The 14,774-nt window shown below is 37.7% G+C and overlaps 1 protein-coding gene and 1 long non-coding RNA gene across 10 annotated transcripts in view; one reads left to right on the top strand and one right to left on the bottom strand.

The window, feature by feature from the left end:
• The window catches only part of CTNND2 (catenin delta 2), a 669,045-nt gene that overhangs the window by 579,550 nt on the left and 74,721 nt on the right, over positions 1-14,774 (bottom strand). The gene's annotated exons all lie outside the window — the stretch shown is intronic.
• LOC125329654 lies at positions 1,853-8,863 on the top strand. The gene is made up of 4 exons (XR_007205230.1): positions 1,853-2,469; positions 2,978-3,505; positions 4,134-4,201; positions 8,799-8,863. It is a non-coding gene; the product is annotated as an uncharacterized LOC125329654 (long non-coding RNA).

Genomic DNA, 14,774 nt, shown 5'->3' with positions numbered 1-14,774 from the left:
GAAATTCTTCACTGTGAGGGTGGTGAGGCACTGGGACAGGTTGCCCAGAGAAGCTGTGGATGCCCCATCCCTGAAAGGATGGATGGGGCTCTGAGCAACCTGGTATAGTGGAAGGTGCCCTTGCCCCTGGCAGGAAATTTGAACCAGATGATTTTTAAGGTCCCTTTCAACCCAACCCATCTTATGATTCTATGACAACATGATCCTGTTGCTTCTCTGAGCTATGACCTCTGCCGTACAAGAAACCCAAATGATGGACTTGCAGCTTTCCACAAGGACAAGTGTTTTTCCTAGTATTTATCCTGAACATATCCCTCTCAACCCACAACAATTTTTGCGTTATATCCATACCTTCACGTAGCAGACAAGCACTTCAACCTTTGTCCTCTCTAGTAATTTTTTCTTAGAATTGGAAATTGAACAGCCCATGCTTTTGAACCAGACAGCTTCTGAAACTAGCTCTCTCATTCCAGCTCCTGTGTTTTAGTTGAGACAAGGTATGGAAAGAAGGCAGCTGTTTCAACTCTTCTTGGCATGTAAGAATTTCATCACCGTACAGAGCTAATGACTGCTAAAGATGGCTCTCTGCCACCTTTGATTGTCTAGTCATTCCAATACTCCAGTGGAAGTACTTCATATGCTGAATAAGCTGAATCTAGAATTCAGTCTTTTAGGACTAGCCACATCTCAAAGCCAATACAAAATGAATGCCATAGCAAGCATCATGGTCACAGAGCAGTACTAAGAAAGCAACAACAGAAAACCAGAGTTTTCTAATTTGATGCACATCCAAGCTCTTGAAGTGACAAGGCAAAAGAAAAAAAATAGGTAACAAAAGAAAAGGAAACAGAAGGTGAAAATGTATTGCTTTCCAAAAGACAAAGGAGACAAAAGGATGCAGTATAACTAGAGGGACTGCTTAGGATCTGAGGATTTCTTACAATGCTCTTTCTTAAGTCTTGGGACATGTGAGGGAAGCCTGCTTCAAGTTTTTCAGATTAGGGATTTATGAGTTTTATTTATGTGCTTTTTCAGGAAGCAGATTCCTCACAAGGTCTAGTGTTTCTCAGCCTGGTGACATGGGATTCTCCAGGACAGCTCACCTTGCCACACCCCATGAAACATGTATGGGTGATGACAACAGCAGCACTTCAAACCTCATTCTCCCTATCCCAGGGAATGCAGTGGCAATGCCAAAGTAACTCTCAAGTATGAGACAACTGCTAAAGGATGGAAGACAAAAATAATTGACAACGGACTGAAGAAATACTCTTTACCAACCCAGCACAGCACTTCATATTTTGCCACAAGTAGAATGGTACCATTTTTAGCACAAGAACTTTTGGAGACTGCTGATGGAAAAGATAAGCAAACAGAATTTTTAAAAAGTAATCAATCCATAACAGCAAGACATATATTAATATATTAAGTAAGTTGCTTCAAAGAACTGTCTGGACAGTAAGAAAAATTAGAACAAGAACACAAAAAGGAGTATGCAGTATCACCCACAAGAAATACCTGGCAGCAAGAATGGTTTTCCTTCTGAGTTACTTTATATGAGGGTGAAGCAAATGCAGACACAGAAGAGAAACAGGAAGGAGTGTTAGCAGTAGTTCACTAGCTAGCAAATCACAGCAGAATTTCTGCTTTAAAATGTACTGTAGTACCTCTCTTCAGCTTATATGGGAGGAAAAGGAAGACACTCAGAACTCATATCCAAATGCGAACACCAAATTTTGCCAGTTCTTTTCAAGACAATCAATTAAGAGAACAGAAGGATTTTTCCCCATTAGGAAAAGCATTACTATTTTTCCTGTCTGGAAACAAATGTTCTCAATAAATGAGAGTGCTGAGTACTTTAGATGCACAAAATATATATTCTTACACATAAATGTTAAATGAATTGCTAAAATATAGGATGCCAGTTGATCATGCTCAAAAATATTTTAGTATCTTATGAGGAAGAAAGTTCTTACAAAGTAGTTTTGTCAGTGGTGCTCTTAAAAGTAAACTCAGTAATAAAGTTATTGATCACTTCCATGCAAAGGTAACGGGTGTAAAAAAAGTCTTAGAGTTGATGGGAGTCTCTCTAAAAACACATTTTCCCAATGAAAAATGTGTAAACAAACATTTTTATAATACAAGAATTACAGAAATTTGAACCTAACTCCAAAAATGGAATGAGAAGTCTCACTTCTGTTTCTGTAAAAAGCTCAAACTTCTCGCTCTGCCAAAGCTTTCCCCTGTTAAAGGAAAAACTTTTCCCCAGGTTTGAGGCATGCTGCAAATATTCACTATTCCAGATGCCTTTCTACACTTGCCACTCCTACATTCAGAAGTCCTTTACTTTTCGCAGAATCACAGAAACACAGAAAGGACTGAGTTGGAAGGGACCCACAAGGATCACTGAGTCCAACTCCCACAAGCCATCCTGATTGCCGATTTATATCACACTAATTCTTTCAATTGGTAAGAGTATGGGGGAAGCTGGGCTTACCATGATGTTATGTATATTGCAATTCTAACTTCTATGTCATTCAGACTTCCATGACGATCCTTAAACAATATTCAGCACAAGTGAACTGCATATTATATAGCCCTTACTCAAGATCAGCTAATTTTCATTCTGTTTTGTCTACTTTTTTACTATTTCCTTACAATCTATGGATCAGCAAACTTAAGGCCATTTTAACACAGGCTCTAAAAATAACGGATACGTATTGAAGCATTTCATTGCAAATGATTCCAAGCACACATTAATCACACAAAAAGGTTGTTCAAATACATTCTTTGTTTGGTGACTACCCTTGTCCCAAAAGTGAATGATCAATAAAATAAAGTCAAGACCTTGACCACAAAAAATCCACATCGTAACACTAAATCAACAGTCATTCAACCCACTCTGCATACATTCATTTATTCAAAATCTTGCTTGCATAACTTAATGACTTTACATTTTTGGTATTTTCCTCTGCAGAAGAACAGCAGCCGGTATTGCAGCAGCCCTGCCAAAGAACACACTGAGATTATGCACTAGACCGTGACTTAGAGAAATGGGAACATGATGAATGAAGACTTTGAAGGCACAATAAAGAGGAGTAAAAGCAAGGCATGGGGTTTTGGAAAACAGGCCAGGAGTTGCAAGGAGTGCCTTGGTGAGGGATGTTCTGCCAGGCAATCTTGAGGAGCAAAGAAAATAAGCAGACAAGAACAAAAGAAAGCAACTTAGTGTCACTTTTCTGAGCCAAATCCCAAAGCAAGAAAATTCACAATGTATCTGGTTTTTCTTACGAGGCCTAGACAGGACTCTTTTCTTCTTACGAGCTCACCAATATGTTGCAAGGCAGCTTCCCATATGCTGTGGGACCAAATCTTCTAGGCTCTGCAGAAGGAACAGCTTTTCCTTTTTCAACAGTGCTAACTCTGCTGAGGACCTACCCAACTTCCCACAGAAAGCACTAATCATCAACAGAGGGAGAAGTTTGCAAGTTTTCCCGAAAGAAGGGTAACGCACTGTGTAACAACAACCAAAAAAATTTACAAGCCTGTCTAAGCTGATCATAGGATAAAGTTTAGATACCAAATTCCAATGTGTCCTGTTTATGGACAACACTGAAAGAGCACAACACTTATAATGATATTTCCATTTTTTTAATCCTAAATGTCAAGGAATTTAAGTTCTGCTTATCATGCACTACTCACAGCCTCTTTAACTACAGGAGCATCAGATACTTTGGCTTTTAAACTAAATGGTATCTGCCATTTTAGAAATATTTCAGGTGCTATTTGGGAAGATAACATTTCTATGGCAAATGAAGAAATAGCAATACTATTCAAAGTCAACTTAGCAAAGCAGTTATCACTGCCAAATAGACTAGCAGTTTTGTTACTACAGAGGGAAGAACAAGTAGTTCAAACTCATATCCACATATTACGCTATTGTCTAAAGTTTTACATTTAGAAATGTTTTATAAAGCACTTGGAATACTAAAAAAATACAGCCAAATTTACAACAAAAAATTATTGCCCGAAGGTAACAAAAGCTTAGGAAATACCAGGATATTGATTCACTGTTCATGAAAGCTTCCATGTACTGATTTTATAACTGATATATCTTCCTCTGCTCGCTAAAGCCAAATCTGTCTCCTCTACCTTGGGAAGGAAGGCAGTGGATGAAAAACCAAGCATCACCCCATCCTTGGTGAGTACTCTTCAAGGGTCCTGAATTTCAAAGCATACATTTGAGAACAGTGTCTGACAGAGGTTTGTTGTTTGGAGTGATAAAATGTTGACAGGAAACTGAATTTGTCCAGCCTAGATCTATGGGTTTTTATTTTATTTTTTCTAAAAATAGCAAAACAAAAAACACTGCACGCTATCAGTAAGTCAGGGATGGCTGTCTTGTTTGTATTTTTGGCACACACAGAAGTCAGTGAAATGTGACTTCCAACATTCTAGACTAGGACTTTGCAGTAAAAACCTGTATCATGCTTTCCATAATATGGTATTGCATGGGAGGTGAAAGCACAATACATTTTTAGGCTGTGCTGCTACTGTATGGCAGCTGGCAATACTCTGTGTGAAATGCCCAGTGCTGGGCAGTCAGTGTAACTGGCAATTGCCTGGATGCAATGTCTTTTTTGGAGACTCACTGTCTACCCTTCTCTAACCCAACCACAAAGTTTGATGGGTTCTAAGCATTCTATGAACCCAGGAGGAGGGAATTCTTGGCAGATAATGCCTATCTCTGGGGTATGCTACTGGCAGAAATTAAATCAAGAGCAAATCTAGCTATAATCGGAACGAATCACAAGACTTCTCTGGGTTTCCTTCTGACTACAGGCCATGACATCCTGCAGCTATGTTCACTGAACAGATGCTACTCACGTCCCAATATTTCAAGTTATAGGCAATGTGGGAAGTATCTTCATTTTTCTCTTTTAACAAGAAGTATTAACACCTCAAACGCATACCACTGAGAGGTTTACACAAATAGTGTGGTGTCTGTAATTTTCTAAACATATCCAGCACACATCACCTTATGAGATATTAACTCTTATGAAATGTTTCCCAAAGATCCAACTAACTACTTACATTTTATATCACAGATTGAAATGGGGAGAAGCACAGTTACTTCCAGAAAGGTACTTTGTCTAAACTAAATAATGCCTCCAAGGAAAAACATAAATGTTTTGCAAATCAACCATTCCACTGTATGAAAAACAAACCACAAACAAAACCAGCACAAAACCAAACACCATAAGGAAAACACACAAAAAAATCCTGAACCAAACACAAACAAAAAAATCAAAACCAAACACCTCCATCCTCCATAAACCACACCAAAGATTAAAATAGCTAAACTGGATGCTAAACTAGTTTTACCTCTTTCCTGTTTTGTATAAGCCAAGACATTTAAAGTAGTTATTTTTGACTTCTGTTTAAAAGAGATAAAGAAATTCAAAAAATGAACTTCAAAACTTAATTTTATCTGGCAATATTGTCCAACAAAACCTCATGGAAATCAAACATATACTGTACTTGTCAATTGTAATTCTTGTGAAACAGAGAGAAATGATTCTGCATTCTGGATCCTGTGAAGTAATTTGTACAGACAATATTCTTACACAATGGACTGTAAAAATCTTAACATTCTATTTTTTAAGTTTACCTTGAACTTCAGGAAGGATATCTCTGAAAACACTAAAGTAAACTAATAGGAAACAAAGCTGTTTTGCTAAGACAGTCCTTTCTTAAAAATGTCTTTTCTATAACATGGGCATGTTGTTCAAGGTATTTAAGTCACATTATGAAGAAAGCTTTTTCCTCCTTAAATCAAATTTATCAGATTACAAAATTACTGGTATTAATCCAATAATTTATTTTCAACCAAGAATATCACTATTACTTCAAACTGTACCTTGTAATGCCTATTAATGATGAAATATTGTCACAGTGGTTTATAGGCCACAAGCTTCCATCTTTTAATCAGACCTTTGACTTTCATGAAAACTGTCAATCCTGCACCACCACCCCATTTTCTTCCCAGTTTGGCTGTAGAGGATGTAATTTCTTATGGAAGACCCATACTTTTATGATAGGCAAGTCTTTTGCTATATGTACGCTGCACTTTAAGCATCATTTAGAGTCTACACATGTATCAAAATTCTCCATCACATATGTATTGGCAACACCAGGCTGCACTGCCCAGAGAAACCAATGGGCACTCTTGGGTCTGGCAACCACACAACTTCAGCCAGGAATTTCAACCTCTTTAATCATGAAGACAAAAAGAGAAACTACCTCTCCTGAATATCCTCTTAAAGTGCTTAAGTAATCCTCATCCTAATGTGCTTAACTTCGATGGAAAAATAAACACCTTCCACACTCCTGATGAAATAATTTTCTGGATCAATATGCACATCAGCTGAGGCCAGACATTTGTTTTTGCTAAATGTCTCATGCTCTAATGACATTTATCTGGCAGCATCATTATCTATAGTAGCATCTTTATCAAGCAGGAATCATAATGTTGCTACAACATTCTTTTTTGCTGGTCAGCATTTTTTGTGGTAGCCATCACAAAGAGTACATCTTGCTTATTTTATATCCTTGGAATTTAAGTGTTTATTAATTAAGGGGTTGTTTTAATTTAGATGGAGAAGGATAAAAGACCACAATAGCTAAAATGACATCAGAACTTAGGTGAGAGGACCCCCAAAGTAAAAATATTGAGAGAAGAGGGGTTATGTTAGCCAAACCTAGACTTTTCTTTTTTTATAAGACCACTTCAATAATAAGGATATATTTAACTTAGCAAAGGGCTTTAAGTATCGGGAATGCTTTACTTGATTTTCTCACAATCCAGCAAAAGCATAGCTTGGGAACTCATTACTAAACCCACCCCAAAGCTGAACTTCTTTAAACTGAGCCTTTGGTTATTAATATCATCCTGAGTACCTCCTCTTCAGTTTCACACCCACTAATAAATCTGAATCCAGTTCAAACACTGGAATTCTTCTAAACTGACTTCTTTTTCTCTTCTTGGGAAACTGTTTCGTGCCTTTTCTCCTGGTATCAGCAGTCGCTCAAGAGCAAACATAAGAGCTATTTAAAACTCTAAGGAAGTAACGTTATCTTATGTGGGCAAAGTACGTGGACATATTCACGACATCACCTAGCAGGACACGCTGTTCAGAAAGTGTTTGCATTTGTTCTCGCAATGAGTTGCAGGACTTTGCAAGATTTCAGGTTTACTTAGCTATACCTTTGCTGAATACAGAAAGTGCTTTATTGTAACGCAGCTTTGAAGGAAAAAAAAAAATCAAACTTTTTTTTTTCCCTCCTGCATAAAAACAGATCTCTCAAAAAAATCTCCAAGAATTGCTTACTTGACATCCATGGTGTTGCCAAGAGCTGAAAAATTCCCAAATAAATGAAAAGACAAAAAGCAGAATAAATGCAAAATCACAATAAGCCCACGATTACTTCTATTAAGAAAAGCTTGTGTTATTTAATCATCTGCCATGAAAACAACAGATATTTTCTGTTCTTTTGCTGGTCTCAGAGCAAACACAGCCTAATTAATGCATCAAATGCACTATTGTTTAAGGTAACAAAAGACTTCATAATTTCATTTTCCCTTTTTAATTACATAACAATAAGATGTCATATCCACAGATGACAAGTTTGCTACAAGCTGCAATTATTGGTTTTCAACATTATGACACAATCTTATTGCATCTTCAATAACATGTCATTATAGTATATACATAGAGGTAGGACTTTCAAAGTTTACCTAAGGAAACGTAAGAGGTTCATTTATAATTTTACAGAGAAACTGAAGAGTATATATTAGGATTAAGGATCAAATTATCAATAAGTAACTTTTTCTTTGGGGCCTGTTTTCAAGCTACATTAGCTTTTTACTTATTACATTTTAAAAATAGATAAAATTTATTACAGGAAATAAAGAAACAAAAAAAGCTGATTTAAAAAAAAAAAACCACACACACACAAAAAAACCCCCCAAAATGTAAAAGCTCCTGAAAGAAATCAAGGGTAACTGCTGCCAAGATTTCAAATAAGCATTTTTAGGAAGTCTGGGCAGGGGAGGGGAAGAGCTTGGCAGGTAGACAAAGGCCATTTTTCCCTCCAGCTTTCAAATGAGCAATAAACTAAAAGCTATTCACTTCCATCTCTCACTTAACATAGCCACAGTCAAAGCAATGATTTCTTTGCTCAGATGAAGTGCCCTTTAAGCATGCCCTAGATTTGCAATGAATTCAGTGTGATTTTAGCTATACAACTTCCCCTGACTTAAATGGAAAATGCATGACAAGAAGACCAAGCAATTTTGTATAGAACTCGAGATGATCACTACACTGCTAAGTCAGGTGTTGGAAACCTAAGGACATCTTTTTTTTTCCAGTTCATACCACCAGCAAATTGTAACCCATAGCATTTTAATTTAAGTACATGCATAAAAAGAATTACAGTAAATGTACTTCACCTACAATAAATACACATTTAGATGATTAAATAAGATGGGATATTTCTACTCACTAGCCAAGTAGTTTGATCAATTTATTACATAAAATTAGATCTGAAACAAAATTAGCTTCCCTTCCTTAAATGTAATTATATAGAAATACACAATAAAAGTTAGGTATACGTAACACAGCAGTGGTTTCTTGAATAGATCCCAAGAGAGAAGCTTTCAAATCCATCTTGAACAGCTAGCACCACATTGATGAAATGCTTCTACATTACTTTCTTTTTCTGTTTATGGTTTTCAGAGACTATGATTACTTCAGTGAAAACATGGAAGCTTTAAATAAAGGTAAAGGAAAAATAAGTGGAATTTGGGTTGTTTGGTTGTCTTTTTTTTTTTTTTTTTAAAATAACATATGTAGGGAAATTATTTAAAATTAATAATACCATCAGTTTGGTACTGTTTGGCTAAAGTTGAAGAACACTTCAATGAGAAGCACCAGTCAATCAAAATCCATGCATGAATGGGAGTAGCATAATCAGTTTGCTAAAGTAGATCCTTTATTATAATTTTTATACTTTTGTATAAGGTCAAAGACTAACTAAGAATATTTAATACTTTAAGAAATACATTAAATACTAGATTTTTTTTTCAAAGCTATTCCAGCAGAGGAAGACATTTGATAACAAGTCTTTTTTCACTGCTGAAGTATTAAGAAATCTTAAAACTTCTTCTAAGTTGCTTATCTTTTACAAAGTTTCCCATCAGAAATGGAAATACTTTAAGACAGAAAGCTAAACCTTAACTGGAAATGAAGAATAATTTTTCATAACTTTACATAAACTTGTAAGTCCAATACTATTTTGTCTAACTTTTTTTAAGAGTTAGACTGAAAATAACCTCAAGGGAAATCAGTGGGAAATGAAAAAAAAAGCCCCTAAGATATCACACATCTGCAGATCAACACCTCAGTCTTGCTGTCACGGCTGTAAGTGCTACCTTTGAATTTCTGATGGTAGGAAATCCTAAGGGAAATGTACAGCTAATGCTTTAGAAGAAAACTATGAAAACATTACTTTTATCTGTTAGAAGACAGAACAACATAATGAAAAATATTCCTTCTTTTTCATTGCTTCAGCTTTGTAGTTAGAATACTAAAATACCAGGTTGGAAGAGACCTCAAGAATAATCTGGACCAACCTTTCCTGGCAAAAGCACAGTCTAGACAAGATGGCCCAGCACCCGGTCCAGCTGGCTCTTATAAGTGTTTGACACTGGGGAATCCACCACTTCCCCAGGGAGATTATTCCAATGGCTAATCATTTTTATTGTGAAAAATTTTCCTCTTATGTTCAGCCGGAATCTCCCCAGGAGTAACTTGGACGCATTACACCTCATCTTTTCCATGGGATTTCCATGGAGTCTCCATGTTCTTTTTAGCCAGCCTTTAAATACTGGAACATAATGATAAGCCTTCTTTTCTCTAGGCTGAACAAACCCTTTCCTCACATGGCAGGCTTCCCAGTCCTTTGATCATCTTTGTGGCCCTTCTGTGGATCCTCTCCAGCTTGTCCACAGTTTTTTGTATAGCAGAAATCAAAACTGAACACAGTATGGAGGTGTGGATGCTGAGCAGATACATAGCTTGTTCCTGAAAATACTAGCAAGTTAAAAATACAGTAACTAAGAGAGAGAAAAGATGTCTAAGGAAAGGGAAGATTGTGTATTCATCATGAAAGAGAGTTTTAAGTTAAAAAAACCACACAAATATGTATCTGTAAATAGACCCTACATACTACAGCCATTTTTATGTGCACATACATATGCATACACACATACATATTTACTTTAAAGCACTCATTACATAGTAACCTACATCCTGTGACCCTTAAGTGATATAGATTCATGGGGGCCCTCCATTGCAGACTGCTTCTTTCTGTGGAATGGACAAGTTCAAATAGGTATGTATTAATAAGACAAAGATCTTTGAATTTCACTGTTCCACAGCAAGAAGGACACCGTGAGAAAGGACTACCAGGAGTCTCCCTCACTTACAAATCAGTGGGCCATCTCATCTGGGCAACTACGGGTTAAGAAGAGAGTGGTTTGGAAAACTGCAGTACTGGTGTCCCAAATCTCACAGATGTGTTGACAGGCAGCACTTTGCTCTTCAGAAGCTGTAGGACCACTCTTGAAGTCCTCAGTAAGAAAAGCAGGTCACTGGGAAAACAGCTGTGAGGGAATGGTTATTGGAGGCTACATTGCTCCTTTAATCAACATGCTAGCAGATTTACATTCCTCCTGCATCTACTTTCAGGATCAAAATACTATGAAAACCTTAAGGGTACTGGTCTTAAAACAACAGCTGCGCAAGTATTCAAAAGGCATTGGGGCTCTAGAACCAGAAAGATGGGGTGAATACTGCAAGTGTGTTTTTCTCAGTACTGCAGTGGAAGAAGAATTACTTTCAGTAGCAAAGTATTAGTGAATTTAAGACCCATGCCTATTAAGTCTTTCTCCTATGTCATGCCAGGTGCTAAACCCACCTGGATGAATGAATTACAAGTTCTTTGGAAGAAGCTTTCTAGACAAAAAAGAGCTCACATCCCAGGCATTCATATTATGAATATCCTACGGTGGACTGGGTCACTAAGTTTCCACCTCATTTTCTAATCATACTGTAGCCCAGTTTTCAGCCTACCACTAAGGACTTCATGTTTCTACCTAGAGAGCAATGAAGCTGATGAAATCTCCTCCTAAAAGGATCAGATCAAGTGAAATTAAATGTAAGCCTAAGTAAGAGCTCACTCTTCGCCTGCATTAGAAGTTCCCTATAGTCAGGGTGTAGGGAATCTCTTGATGTGAAGCTGATTCATTTGGAATGCTGAGTCCAAACGAGCCTAAATTCTGAAACACATGCAGAGAGTGCAAAATAATCTTTGCACTTTTTGAAGTACACAGACTTCTAATTTTTGCACATTTCCTGACCAGAAAAAGAGAGCCCGTGGCTGCATCCAGAAATCACAGTGCAGTGTGTACTTTAAACACAGCTGAAGGCTGCTAAAACAAGGCTCGTGCTTGCAAGGCAAACAGGGCACGTGTCATGTGCAAGGGTCATTCTTGGTAGAGTTAAATGGTTCCATAGCATTTCATTAAGTTTTTCCTGTATATGTAACAAATGTATATCCTATCTTTAGAGTGAGTATCAAAAAGAAGAAGGGAAAATATTGCTTAAATACAGCGAAGTTGCAGATTCGGAAAGAAGAAAGGGGAAGTGCCAAGACAACACAGAAAAGCAAAGGGGAAAAAAGAAGATAGAGTTCATCAAGTCATTTCTTCCTAAAGCATATTGCTGAGAGAAATGTTAAAAAAATTGTGATTTTTTTTTTAAAATTTTTTTTTTAAATTTTTTTAAATCAATGTACAGTTTACCACAACCATGTTTGGATTTGAGCTGCAAGTCCTTCCTTAGTCCCTGGCTCAGTTCATTGGTGCTGGAAACCAACAAGGCCAACTCCTTAGGCCCTAGATTACCAAGAACATAAAATAAATGCCTCAAAAGACTAGCTCTTCAGACAGTGCAAGCAGTGAGCTGAAGAGGGTGAAAGCTGTTTGATCCCCTCTAGGAAGAGGGAAGGAACTGGCCAGGAATAAGGCGTGTCAGTGAGACTGCTGAGCAAAGATAACACTGGCTGTGCTCTGTCTCCAGAGAAAAACAATACAAACCAAATAAACAAACCAATGTTCTTCCAGGACACATTCTCTGTCCTCTACCTCTCAGATGATTAAAGTAAACTGGAAAAACAAATTGAAAAGAAATTAAGGAGACAGCTTTAACTTTATAAATTTCACAAGGACTGCAGGCAATTTTAAATATATGAACTTCAGGGCAAAATGTCTGCTCAATGCCCACCTTGCCATTTCCTCCTAGCACCTGTAGCCTTCTGTTACCATTACTTGAAAAAAAAGAAGTCACCATGTTGGAATGCAGTTCCTGCTCTTGAGAGTGTTGTGAAAACTGAGTGGACATCAATTAGTCATCCCAACACACAAGCATATGCTGTAAATTTCAAAACACTGTGTCATTAAAGAGACTACTTTAAATTGCTCACATATGGTGCTGCAGTTCAACTCTAAGGAAAAGTTAACAGTTTTCAGCCTCTTGGTTTTAAACATCCTTACAACATTATGTTTCCTTCTCTTCCTCCTTGAAGAGGCATGTTTCCACAATCATGTAATTCTCTGACCTGTCTACAGATCCCTAATTGTGAATCAAACCCTGAAACTATAAGCTTTATTATGCTTAAACAAAAAAACCCCCCACACAATAGAATATCACATAAAGACAAACCTGATTTCAGGATGATAGTAACGATATTTTAGCAGCAAAGGAGAGCATCTGAAAAATTAATATTTTCTAGTTGCCCCAAATCACTGAATCACAGAATGGTTTAACTTGGAACGGACCTTAAAAATCATCTGATTCCAACCCCTCTGCAGTGGGCTGGGACATCAGCTACTAGACCAGTTTGCTCAAAGTCCCATCGAATTTGGCCTTGAACACTGTGAGGGATGGGAAATTCACAGCTTCTCTTAACATCCCATTCCAGTGTCTCACCACCCTTCTTACAAAGAATTTCTTCCTAGTATCTAATCTAAACCTACCTCCTCCAGCTTGAAGCCATTCCCCCTTGTCCCATCAGTACATACGCTTGTAAAAGTCCTTCTTTGGCTTTCTTGTAAGCCTCCTTTAGGTACTGGAAGTCTTCTGTGAGGTTTCCCCAAAGCCCTCTCCTCCAGACTAAACAACCCTAATTCTCTCAGCCTTTCCTCACAGGACAGGTGCTCCATCCCTCTAATCTTCTTGGTGGCCTCCTCTGGACTCACTACAACCCGTCCATGTCCTTCCTGTGCTGGGACCCCAGAGCTGGATGCAGCACTGCAGGTGGGGTCTCACCAGAGCAGAGCAGAGGGGCAGAATCCCCTCCCTCACCCTGCTGCCCACGCTGCTTTGGATGCAGCCCAGGACACGTTTGGCTTTCTGGGCTGTGAGTGCACAGTGCTGGGTCATGTCCAGCCTCTCACCCACCAGCACCCCCAGCTCCTTCTGGGCAAGGCTGCTCTCCATCTGTTCATCTCCCAGCCTGTGTTGATACCAGGGATATCAACTGTGCTGCCCTGACCCAGGTGCAGCACCTTGCACTTGGTCTTATTGGACCTCATGAGATTCCCATGATGCCAGCTTCCAACTAGCTACACTTCAGTCACAACTTGTGTGATTTTTCCCAGGTATTAAGTATTAAATGCAAGCAATTTTTCCCCCCACAATTAAGGCCGTTTCGTTGTCTCCAGACCCCAAAAATGTTTAAGGGTAGATGAATGTATTGACAATTTTTTTTTATAATCTAGAAGGCTCCTTTAGAATATGACCAGCATTTTTATATTTCACAAGGGTTCAGTAGAAACCAGTGTCCTCAATGATTAAATGAACTGGAATATGAAATTGCATTATGGTTTAGAAACAGAATTTAAGGTCCTGCTGAAAGAACTCAGGCATCTTTTTCTCATCTCCCTAGTTTCTTAACGATACCTTAATGAAGCTTAGAGACAGGACTAGTTCTATTTAATTAAAACTAATACTGCTTGAAAGGGAATTTGATTAAGAATAAGGAAGGTACTACAGCTGGGACTACAGACACCTGGGTCCTGTCACTGACCTTCTTGATTCACCTCAACTGAATAACATCTTCTTTTCTCTTATCCATTTCCCTGTCTGTAAACCTGAGAATTAAAGAGAAGGAAGAAAAAAAGATACTGACCTCTGTCACAAAGTGTCTGAATAAGAACATTTTTTTTTTTCTTTTAAATGGTAAAGATATGGACATTTCAGATAACAGGGGTCAGAATGGATATTAGATAAATCAGTTTGGATATCCATCTCCTTACATATGCATTAACACATGAACACTTAAATCAATGTTATCAGCAAGCATAGTGCAAGGTTGAGTTCACTTCAGTGTAAGCCTAAATCATTCTAACAATTTTGGAGGCGCTCCCTTCATTTTCATTTTCAATAACATTGTCTGGTATGCAACATGCAGTTGCATACCACACAAATCCATCTTCTTTTCTCTGTCTTCAGTATGAATTACTTTTTTTAATTGGAGGTAAAATTTACATTTTCCAGAACCTGGGGGAATAAAAACAACTGACTTTCTATTCTCTTCTTAGTGGATAGAATGTAGTGCCCTGAAAATAGCATTTGTTTACAATGACATTA

This window comes from Corvus hawaiiensis, chromosome 1, assembly GCF_020740725.1.
Source record: "Corvus hawaiiensis isolate bCorHaw1 chromosome 1, bCorHaw1.pri.cur, whole genome shotgun sequence".
In the NCBI taxonomy this organism is placed as follows: domain Eukaryota; kingdom Metazoa; phylum Chordata; class Aves; order Passeriformes; family Corvidae; genus Corvus; species Corvus hawaiiensis.
Note: the sequence above shows the minus strand (reverse complement) of the source record. Positions and strands in the feature narration are given on the sequence as shown.